The 12,716-nt window shown below is 41.5% G+C and overlaps 1 non-coding gene across 1 annotated transcript; it reads left to right on the plus strand.

Moving 5' to 3' along the window:
• The first annotated feature begins 12,288 nt into the window (after nt 1-12,288).
• TRNAI-UAU (transfer RNA isoleucine (anticodon UAU)) lies at nt 12,289-12,362 on the plus strand. The gene has a single exon. It is a non-coding gene; the product is annotated as a tRNA-Ile (tRNA).
• Nucleotides 12,363-12,716: the final 354 nt, after the last annotated feature.

Below are 12,716 nucleotides of genomic sequence, written 5' to 3' on the forward strand. Positions count from 1 at the left end.
GCCACCGCTTCAATTCATTCAAACTATCCAAAAAACATCATGATTTCACTTACTTGTATGGAAAAAAATGATGGTGGGACAATTTCTCTTAATAAGTGCATATTTTTATCTTATGTAAATATTTTGATACAAAATTACTAAAAAAAAATCATGATTTCACTTACTTGTATGAAAAAATGATGGTGAGACAATTGTAGACATCGAAATTTCGGTAAATAAATGTTGACCGATAAATCAAAGTTTCAACGCTCATGTATTACATAAATTTTACACGTAGCGTGTGTCTAAACAAAAAATCAAAATAAGTTGGAAAAGTCATCAAACAGGACACATGTCAACACCTGGCAGAAAGGACTTATTTCATCTGGAATATTATATTCAAAATTAGGCCTTGGAAATTTCTATAAATAGAAGGCTAATTCATTCATTTAAAAAAAACCAAAATCATTAGGCAAAATTCTGAAGCTCCGAAGCTCTCAAGCATCCAGGTTCCCGAATAATCAAGAAAGCCTTCTTCGTTCTTCGTTCATCATTCATCCAAGATCAAGCCCCGACGGCCCTTGGATCAACAATCATCCACCTTCAAGATCAAGCCCCGACGGCCCTTGAAGAAAGCCTTTTTCGTTCTTCGTTCATCATTCATCTAAGATCAAGCCCCGACGGCCCTTGAAGAAAACCTTATTCGTTCTTCGTTCATCATTCATCTAAGATCAAGCCCCAACGGCCCTTGGATCAACAATCATCCACCAATTCAAGATCAAGCCCCGACGGCCCTTGAAGAAATTGTTCTTCGTTTTTCATTCATCATCTGTTCATCCTAAGATCAAGCCCCAACGACCCTTTGGATCAACAAACGTCGACAAATCCATACATCCAATCATTGTTCTTCAAGATCAAGCCCAAAAGCCCTTGAAGATCCGTTCATCACCGTTATTCAAGATCAAGCCTCAACGGCCCTTGAATAAACGCTCATTCTCAAGATCAAGCCCCAACGGCTCCTTGAAGATCCGCTCAAATCCACCTTCAAGATCAAGCCCACGGCCCTTGAAGAACGTTTATCCTTAGATCAAGCCCAACGGCCCTTTGGATCAATCGCACATCCACAAATCAATACCTTACGGAGATCGAATCAGAGGATCAAGATAGAGAGATTGTAACCCAAAATCATCAAATACAAAATATTATTTTGTGCACGTGGTTCTTGTCTCTTTCGTTTCAGGAATTTTTCGTGTTCACAAATTGGCACGCCCCGTGGGATGATCTCTACCTCTCATCTCTTTCTCCGTTCAAGAAATTCGAGCACACTTCCAAAATTAATGGCATCAAGGAAGGCTCAAACTGTTCCCGCAACTAGCACAAAGAACAAGAGCGTCCTCGTCGCAAGTGGTGTCACTTTAGACATCACGACTCGAAGCAAGGCAAGAGCTACTTCTGCCACCTCTTTCACCTCTGCATCAACTCTGCCAAGGGAACAAGAGCACCCAAGGCACGAGCCTTTGATCACCTTAGCCTTACCAAGGGCACCAAGGGGCGAAAGTCCAAGGAAATACTCTGAATCCATGCTCTCCGATGCCGATTCGAGCGGCAGTTTAGCCATGCAAGTCATGACCATTGGAGCAACTTCAATCGATGAGCAGCTGGCTCAAATGAATGAAGCAATTGCAAGGCTAACCCGAACTGTGGAAGAAAAAGACTTGCAAATCGTTGCACTCGTCAACCGACTGGAGCCACAAGACGGGGAGAACCCTGACCCAAAGGATGATCCACTAAGAGAGGAGATGACGAAGAAGAGGAGCTTCCGGTGGAGAATATCAATGTGAAGCCGGAGCCAGACCAAGCAGCGGCACTCATGGGATCTCTTTCTATCCAGCAGCTGCAGGAGATGATCGCCAGCACCGTCAAGGCACAGTACGAAGGGAGCTCAAATACCTCCGGGTTGTACTCAAAGCCTTATTCAAAGAAGATTGATGCCCTAAAGATGCCGAGGAGATATCAACCACCAAAGTTCATGCAGTTTGATGGAAAAGGAAACCCAAAGCAGCACGTTGCACATTTCGTTGAAACTTGCAACAACGCGGGGACGGAGGGAGACTACCTCGCCAAGCAGTTTGTGCGCTCGCTGAAAGGAAACGCCTTTGAATGGTACACAGACCTAGAGCCTGAGTCCATAAACAACTGGGAGCAATTGGAAAGAGAATTCCTTAACCGCTTCTACAGCACCCGCCGCACTATAAGCATGCTGGAGCTCACAAGTACAAAGCAATGGAAGGATGAGCCAGTCATTGACTACATCAACAGATGGCGCACTCTAAGCCTCGACTGTAAAGACATGCTCTCGGAAACCTCTTCAATCGAGATGTGCATCCAAGGCATGCAATGGGGTTTGCAATACATCCTTCAAGGCATTAAACCACGGACCTTCGAGGAATTGGCCACCCGCGCCCATGACATGGAGTTGAGCATCGCCCATCATGGGAAGAAAGAACCGATCGCTGACTACAAGAACGACAAAGTTCTTGGGCCAAAGTTGGAGAAGACTGCGTGGAAATCCACCAAGGAAGCAATGACAGTCAACACAGCTCCCGTCAAAATCCCTACACGAGGCAAGGCAATTCAAGCCGAAGGCTTTCGTGATCAAGAGATGCGTAGACGCACTTTGAAGGAGCTTGAGGAGAAAACTTATCCATTCCCCAACTCTGATGTGGTTGCCATGTTAGAATACTTGCTGGAAAAGAAGGTGATCAGTTTGCCTGAGTACAGACGGCCAGAAGAGATGAATCGCACCAACAGTCCAAGGTACTGTAAATTCCACCGCTTCATCAGTCATCCGACAGAAAAGTGCTTCGTTCTGAAAGATCTCATCATAAAGCTGGCTCAGAAAGGAATCATCGAGCTAGATCTTGACGATGTGGTGAAGTCAAATTATACCACCATCACTTATGGCTCTGTCAACTCAAAATCTTCACCTCAATCGCTAGAGGCATGCTCCAAAACCATGCCAGTCAAGCAAAGCAAAGTCGAAGAATGGACTCAAGTCACTCCTAAGAAATTGCACAAGAAGCATACGTCTCTTCCACAAGTCCGCCAATCGGAAAAGGGGCAAAACAGCTCTTGTCAACCTTCAAAACAACGTGAACGTGTTGAAGATGATGAAACTTCGACACGAAGATCGTCCATCCCCATGACAATGCGCGATTTCTTGCCCGAATACTTCTTCAATCACTCGGTCAAGGCTCCTTGCTATGAAGATTGTGAGGAACACCTCTCCAAAATTGCTTGACAAATTCACCAATGCTCCTTGTTCGCACGAGCCTAAACTGCACGAACCAAAGCTCCTTGTCCACATGAGCCTAAACTGTAGGACACGAAGCTCTTTGCCTGCACGAGCCTAAACTGCATGGCACAACGCTCCTGGTCCGCATGAGCATAAAAGGTGACATTAATGCTCCTTGTCCACACGAGCCTAAACTGTAGGACACGAGGCTCCTGGTCTGCACGAGCATAAAAGGCAACACTAACACTCCTTGTTCGCATGAGCATAAACTGCACGAACCAAAGCTCCTGGCCCGCAAGAGCATAAACTGTGTACGGCAAAATCATCATCAAAATCACTGTTAAATTCGTCACTCATTTGAACTACGTTATGATTTGATCTCTTCTTTGGAAGAGTACGTAGGCAACTTGAAACTTCAAAACTTCGAGTTCAGTCACATCACATAAAAAAAAAAGTTTTATTAATGAAAGTCAATTTCATTACCAATATATATATATATATATATATATATATATATATATATATATATATATATATATATATGTGTGATTACTATGTATTTAAAAAAATAATAATAATAATAAATAAGTGTTTCATTGATGAAGGTCAATTTTATTACAAATTTATTTTGTTAAAAAAAAAAAAAAAGGGTTTGCAATTTTCTTTGTACACAATTAAATTACAATTTCTTCGAAAAAAAGAAAATGGATACATATGTTATGTATTTACCAAAAAAAAAATACATATTCCTTTTATATATATATATATAACCTCTATCCAGCCAGCTCATCAAAAGAAGGTCATCCAAACCCAAGTGGCAGTGACCAGGCCCAAGCCTATGTCCAAATCCAACTCCAAGAAGAAGACCCAAGTCCACCAGCTACAAATCCAGGCCTGGTCTTCTCTCGATCCGTACACCCATCAAGCTACAGGCCCTGTCATCCTCTTTAATGCCTCAGAGATCCGAATTGTCTCCTTTTTTCTCCCATTCCGCGACAGATTCAACACTCCATAACTTACAAGGTGATGTTGCTGTCAACCCATAATGCGATACTGATAATGGGATGACTGCAATTGTTGCCGCGAAACTGTCTAGAGGGAGGAGCTTTCCGATGGGGTCGCATCACCGGCGAGGTCATAGTTTGAGCTTAGGGCTAAATGACTACGATAAAGGCGGCCTGGATCTCTTCTTGAAGAATCGACAGATTCTTCCTCTAGCTCCCTCTTCCTCCGAAGACAGTTGCGATTCCTCTCTCTGTTCTCCACAGTCGCACCCTCACTTTAAGTTCCCCGTAACTTGGCTCAAGTGAACTCGCCTTTCATCTCATGCAGCGGCGTGCAGTGGCGTACAGTGGCTTCTACGTAGCGACAAAAAATAAAATAAAATAAAATAAAAAAATACACCGCTTCCAACTTGTTAGCAACGCCGAGTCAAAGCGTCCTCGACTGGAGGAAGAGCATCCCTACCGACAACTCAGCCGCTGTCACCTGCAAAGCCGACTTCTCGTCTGTGGAAGTTCATGTGGCAGCCATAAGCAGCACAACAGCATGGTTCTTCTGGCAGGTGAAGACCTGAGATGAGAGCATCACACATTTCCGTTACAGAAGATGGCTTAACTGCTGAAAATGAAGACGTGGCAGATTCTGAAGTGGAGGGTTCATCCTCAGTGCTGATTTCTCAACATGCTAAGGGCGTCAAGCGATTTGTTGGATCCGGTGATTCTTCTGATGCTCAGAAGGAAGTTCGAAGGTTTGCTGATTCCAATGTTGTCGACCTAAATGGGCAGAAGAGGTTTAATATCTCATCAGAAAATGAATATAAGCTTGGGAATATGGCGTATGGCAGTCCCTGCAATCAGTAAACATGATGAACATACCTTATTCTCTCCCGACGAAGGAATCTAACTCAGTTGGTGCGACCACCACATCAGGACATCCAATACATGGGATGATGCAGGCGATGCCTACTGTTATTGGTGAGCGAACAGGGACTCAACCTGTGAATCCTGGAAACTTGCCAGTTATGTTTGGCTATTCACCTGTCCAGCTCCCAATGTTGGATAAAGATAATTATTGGGGTGCGATTCCTCATGCTCAACAAATCCATCCTGCCTATGCTGGCAGAAATCCACCAGCCCCTGCTACCTCTTCGGCATCCCTCACATCGCCACCAGCGATCTCGTCCGTGACGAGCTGGTTGCCTCGACCATCAACACGTCTTCTCCCGCATCTCCTTCTTGTTGTTAAAGTAGACCAAGTCACCATCTCCGCCGCTTAAGCCGTTCGCAGTGATCAAGCTGCTGTCAACTCCTCCTCCCCGACCGCATCGGCAACATCAGTACGGGCAGTGCACTTCTGGACTCAAAGCTCAGCAACAGCGGCGGCACCGACGGCTTTGAGGTCGAGTCCCGGAAGCTCCCTTCCTCCTCCAAGCTTCTATCCCGCACCCTATATATATATGTATGTATGTATATGTATGTACGTATGTATGTATGTGTGCATGAAAAAATAAATTTTGGTGCACCCGGCACTGAAAGCGAAAAAAATAAAATATAAATAAATAAATAAATAAAAAATAAATAAAAAAAGTGATGGTGTCAGCCACCACCCTAAAATATACATATATATAATAAAATAAAATAAAAAGGGGATGGTGCGGATTGCACCATCTGAAAAGACAAAATAATAATAATAATAATAATAATAATATATGTATATATATAAAAAAAATAAAAAAAGGATGGTGCGGATTGCACCATATGAAAAAAAAAAAGAAAAAAAATATATATAAAGTAATGGGTGGGATGGTGCAGATTGCACCATATGAAAAAAGAAAAAAATAATATATAAAGTAATGGGTGGGATGGTGCAGATTGCACCATATGAAAAAAAAAAAAAGAATATATAAAGTAATGGGGGGATGGTGCGGATTGCACCACATGAAAAAAAAAAACAAATGCATTGAGAAAAATAAAGTTTATTTCGTTGATTTCTCTGGAAAATTACAGAGGGAACATTTACATGCCAAAAACAAAAAAACAAAAAAATGTGCAAACAAACAAAAGCCTTCATTGATCAGGTGGCGCCTCAGTACTCGGCGAAGCCCCAGATCGGAGAGGCACCAAAGGGTGATTATTCAGAGCCTCAGTACTAGGTAGAACTCCAGGAAGAAGAGGAGCCGGAGGTTGATCATTTGGAGCTTCATTACGCGGTACAGCCTCAGAAGACGAAGGCAAATGCTGTTGGAACAAACCCACAAACCTCTGATGATCAAGTAAAATCTGACCATCAGATTCCTGCATCTGGTCAATCTTCCTCTTCATGTTTGTAGCATAGTTATGTGCGAGCCTGTGCAACTGTTTATTCTCATGCTTGAGCCCTCTAATATCCTGTTTGAGACTCATCACTTCAGCCGCCAATGATTCAACTTGACGAGTTCGAGCAAATAGACGTTGGGCCATATTAGACACAGAACTTGCACACTGCACACTGAGGGCCAGAGAATCCTTAACAGCCAACTCATCAGACCGTTTGGAAAGTAGTCTGTTATCTTTGGGAGTGACAAGGTTCCGGGCCACCACTACAACTGTCATATCATTCTTCATCACCGAATCCCCAACGGTAAGAGGACCAGTAGGGGATATGAAGGATGGGCGCCATATGTTGTCTGGAGAAGAAGGGACTGCCTCTTCACCAAGATTCAAGTCAAAACGACGGTCGGAGGGTCCAGACATTTTCAAAGTGTTGAAGAAAGAAGAGGTCGAACGAACCAAGATCTTAGAAGTGCAAGAAGGGAGTTTCTACAAGCGAAAATTCAAAGGTGCTTTGAAACGAATTGCGTGCCTCTATAAAAAATTAGCACTCGACGGGATTTCAGAGATCGAATAGGCAAGCTCAGAAATCGGAGAAACATCTTGCTTTTCCAGACGCGTCAGCACCCGTCACACGCAAACTCAGCTTTGCGGAAATCACGGGCAATTTGTCGAAGCGCCGATTCCAGATATCGAAGAGGCGCCAGTCTTTTTCAGCCTCATCAACACCTGTCACATGCACACTCAGCTTGGCTGAAATTACGGACAATTTGTCGAAGATTTTTGATAAAGAATAAAGCACGTGAAGCCATACTAATCAATCACTTAATGGTTATCGACACGAGTGAAAGAATAGTACCTCTACAGGGATTAAATGACTTCCTATAACTGTCCACCTTCACCCTACATAGCAAGGCAGACATACAGAACATTTCTTCATCTCCCAGAATGCCTTCCCAACGAAGCCTCTCGAGTCACCCAGTGTTCCTTATTCCTTGGGGTACCTCTGCAAGCCGATGACTCCAAAGCAAAAGTATCTTATATCACCAGGGTAGAAAGCAAGAGTATCTCATATCATGCGTTCTCCCTGTCCTTTCCTTTGTCCTTGTTCTTACCTATAAAGACAAGGATAAAGAAAACAATATGCCGGAACCTCCACTCAAACTCGGGTAAGGAACCGACTGCTTGGAACCCTTCCCTGATTGCCTACCTAGCACTGCTCTCGAGTACTCGTCTCCCACTGCTGCTGTACTTCCAAAGAAGCTGCCACATTTGCCTGAAGAACAAATAAGGCAAGTGAAAATGATACCTTGCAGCATGTGGAGACAACGTGCAGAAGAAACAAGCAGAGAAAAATGCAGCCTGCACAGTCAACTCAGCAGAAGGAGTCTGAGATGAGGAACTCGAGAAGATGCCACATCTGCCTGAGGAACAGATAAAGGAAATGAAAATGATACCTTGAAGCATGTGGAGACAAGTGCAACAAAGCACGTGCTGATTCATCCACTACTTCTTCAAAATCAAAAGTATCTCATATCATCAGGGTTGCAATCACTCTGGGTGGAGGACTCGTTTTGACCCTCAAATTCTTGGGTCGACTTGCTAGGCGTTGTGGGCTGCATGTGCCGTTTCACCACCCTTGAATCAAATCCTTAAAGATCAAGTCACCAACTGGAAGAAGAGCCCATCAATCTTGAAGATCATACCGTTGACCAAACTGCTCAGGTGTGAATTAGAAAGATTGAACAAAGCAACAAGTCGTCACCTTCACCTCGTGCCTGCTTGCCATGTGTTCGAGTCAACCTTCAAGAATCAAGCCTCAACGGCCCTTGAAGAAGTTTCCGGTTAAATTCAAGATCAAGCCTCGACGGCCCTTGAAGAAATCACAAGTCCGATTCAAGATCAATTGTCTACCACTCTTGAATCAAAACCTAGTTCAAGAATAAGCTGTGGAAAATCAACAATTGGAGGAATCCAAAAAATCCTCCAACCCAGTTCAAGATCAAAGCTGTGGAAAGTCAACAAAGCGCAAAAAACCAAATACGTGCCGATTCATCCACTACCCAAGCCAAAGATCATCTACCACATGAAGCTCCTTGTGGTCCAATTTCAACCTTCAAGATCAAGCCTCGACGGCCCTTGAAGAAATTCCAAACAAATTCAAGATCAAGCCTTGACGGCCCTTGAAGAAATCTCCAGCCCAATTCAAGATCAAGCCTCGATGGCTCTTGGATTGACATCTACATTAAAGGACTTCAAAACGCATCTCCTACACGCGACAAGCACATGTATACAATGCGTCTTGAAGTGGGGGCATTTGTAGACATCGAAATTTCGGTATATAAATGTTGACCGATAAATCAAAGTTTCAACGCTCATGTATTACATAAATTTTACACGTAGCGTGTGTCTAAACAAAAAATCAAAATAAGTTGGAAAAGTCATTAAACAGGACACGTGTCAACACCTGGCAGAAACGACTTATTTCATCTGGAATATTATATTCAAAATTAGGCCTTGGAAATTTCTATAAATAGAAGGCTAATTCATTCATTTAAAAAAAACCAAAATCATTAGGCAAAATTCTGAAGCTCTGAAGCTCTGAAACTCCGAAGCTCTCAAGCATCCAGGTTCCCGAAGAATCAAGAAAGCCTTCTTCGTTCTTCGTTCATCATTCATCCAAGATCAGGCCCCGACGGCCCGTGGATTAACAATCATCCACCTTCAAGATCAAGCCCCGACGGCCCTTGAAGAAAGCCTTCTTCGTTCTTCGTTCATCATTCATCTAAGATCAAGCCCCGACGGCCCTTGAAGAAAACCTTCTTCGTTCTTCGTTCATCATTCATCTAAGATTAAGCCCCAACGGCCCTTTGGATCAACAATCATCCACCAATTCAAGATCAAGCCCCGACGGCCCTTGAAGAAATTGTTCTTCGTTCTTCGTTCATCATCCGTTCATCTTAAGATCAAGCCCCAACGGCCCTTTGGATCAACAAACGTCGACAAATCCATACATCCAATCATTGTTCTTCAAGATCAAGCCCAAAAGCCCGTGAAAATCCGTTCATCACCGTTATTCAAGATCAAGCCTCAACGGCCCTTGAATAAATGCTCATCCTCAAGATCAAGCCCCAACGGCTCCTTGAAGATCCGCTCAAATCCACCTTCAAGATCAAGCCCACGGCCCTTGAAGAACGTTCATCCTTAGATCAAGCCCAACGGCCCTTTGGATCAATCGCACATCCACAAATCAATACCTTACGGAGATTGAATCAGAGGATCAAGATAGAGAGATTGTAACCCAAAATCATCAAATACAAAATATTATTTTGTGCACGTGGTTCTTGTCTCTTTCGTTTCAGGAATTTTTCGTGTTCACAACAATTTTTCTTAATAAGTGCATATTTTTATCTTATGTAAATATTTTGATACAAAATTATTATTTTGCCCTCCCTATGTAAATATTGTGTATCAAAAGCGAGGGTAAAATAGGAAAAAAAAATCAAAAGATACAAAATTACTATTTTGCCCTCCTCATGTCAACATTGTGTATAAGTGAGGGCAAAATTGGAAGAAAATTGGGCAAAAAGTTGACAAGCCCTCTTCTCTTAATAGAATAGATTTAACATATGTGTGATTGGGTAAATCTTAGGTAATTTGGAGTTAAAATTAATTTTTACTATAGCGATTCTTTCTTATTAGATTTTGTATTAATTAAGGAACAAATTTCTCTCTTTTTACTATTTACTATAAATAAAGGTATTGGTACAAAAAAATACACACTCGATTTCACAACAAGAAGACGTAATATATAAGCAAAGATTTTCTGCCTATAGCGCTGTTCCCGACAACTGAATACTTATGTGGTGAAGACATTACCAAGAAACTTGGAAGTACTTTTCATGGGCCTTCGCTTGTGCAAGAAAGATTCACCCTACGCCAGTTGGACAATCATGGGTTTTGCTTAACAGATGGTTGGAAACAGATCGTGAGAAGGGAGAGATTTGTTCAAGGTGGGAAGGTGCATCTATGGGCTTTTAGAGAGGAGGACGATGACCTTTGGTTTATTATGCATAACGTATGATGGATTTTAGTCATTTCGTTTAGGACTTTAAAACAACATTTGAAATTATGTAATAAAAATCAAACCTTTCAATTATTGTCCGTATTATCTTGTTTTTAATTTTTAAAGAACTCTAGGGTTTTCCTTTTAGTGTCTTTATAAGCCATTTGGCTGTGTATGTACTCTTATCAGTTCAATCTTTAATCAAATAACTCTTTGAGATTTCTCTCAAATTCTGGTTTCCTTTGCATTAATCTCTTTACTAATAAACCAAAAAAAAAAAAAAAAAATTGACATAAACTATACACTTATTTTTGCATTCTCCCTGGAACTTGAACTTAATCCTACTTCTCCCTCAAAAACAAAAATAATGCCACCTTTTAAAACATCATTGAAAGATGGAGGCTATATGGTTTAACCACCAGAAGCACGCATATGGCATTTAGATTGACAACATTAGCACAAAGCTTCACTCTGTGTTTCACTAAAGGAAGTACTTTTAAGTTTCTGTTATCACCCTACCATTAGCGGATTAGTGTAAGTTTTGTTGTGCCCCGGTTCGGTGGATTCTCTTCTCGGATAACGGTAGGTTTTGTTTGTGCCGCGTTAGTGGGTGATGTGGTCTCGTCTTTGAGCGACAACTTGATATGGTTTCGCCTTCGAGCTATGATTCTATGCGGTCTCGCCTTTCATCAATGATTTTATGTGGTCTCGCCTGTCATCAATGATTTTATGTGGTCTCACCTTTCAATAATGATTTTATATGGCCTTGCTCTCCAACGACGACATTGTGTGGCCTCACACATCAGCAAAGATCGGTGTGTGCACTAGTATATGTTTGTCGCGTCTATCGTTCTGTGTTAGGGTTTTAATTAATTGCTTGTTTATGCAAATTTACTCTAGATATGTGCTAGTCTCTGGAGCAATGTACCAAATTGGCACCCATGCATTTATTTGTGATGATCAATGAAATACCGCTATTGTTTCTCATTAAAAAAAAAAAAAAGTTTATGTTATCACTCTATCATGATATTTGGTTATTAATTTGTATCTACTTTGTGACCAAACTTTTAATTTCAATTGTTATACTCTTTCTCTATATTCAATAGAATCGATACAATTATGTTGGATTTTCCGAATCTCGCTTAAAGAGATGGATGAGATTGATAATTAGATGAATTTTTATATGATCGAGCAACACAATGCAGATGTTGTTGATCTATGCATCTTGCAAACGTGTAATTAATTGAGTGCTTGTAACGTTGTTTGGGGATCAGTGAATTAATTAGTGAAAACAGCAAAGTAAAGATAAGGTTGCGAACGATAAATGTTCTTTTCCGTTCCTCTCACAATGAGAAGCCTTTTGGAATGAGGTCGCCTTTGAACACTTCAAATCAAATTATTTAAAAACAAAGCCCTTACCTATATCAGTGGTTGATATAGAACACATAAGGATGCATAATATAGTAATTTTGTGCGATTACAGTTGCTTCCAGGAGTTGTTTTCGAAACCAGTTTTGATGTGGATCAAGGCTGCAAATTGGACCCGAGATTGCTACAATTAGATTACTTGTTTGGATTTCAAATTGCGTGACGACATAATCGTATATAAATGGCATTGGAGAAATAAACAACAAATTGGTCCCGTAGCTCAGTTGGTTAGAGCGTTGGTCTTATGAGCCGAAGGTCGCGGGTTCGAGCCCCGCCGGGACCAATTCGGTTTATTTATTTTTTCAATATTTTTGGACCCCTGATCCTTTCTTTGTGAATATAAAGTGGGCCCGTAAAGTGCCAATTTTTAAGTTCTACCCAACATTGAACTTGACCCAATATTTTGTCCCAGAAAGGAAAAACTTGGCCGAATATGATGTGGCTACCAAATTAAACACAATTTTGTTAAAAGAGGCCTAAATATTGTTGTTCAGATAATCGAATGGGAATATCATTTAGCTTAATCAAATTTAACGACTTCAAATAAGCAACTTAAGTGTGGACTTTTGATGTGCATTGGAGAAAATTTGCCTGTGGAAAGCTCTTTTTTCCTATAAATTCAAAATATACTTTCTTA

Source organism: Malus sylvestris, chromosome 11 (genome assembly GCF_916048215.2).
Source record: "Malus sylvestris chromosome 11, drMalSylv7.2, whole genome shotgun sequence".
In the NCBI taxonomy this organism is placed as follows: Eukaryota; Viridiplantae; Streptophyta; class Magnoliopsida; order Rosales; family Rosaceae; genus Malus; species Malus sylvestris.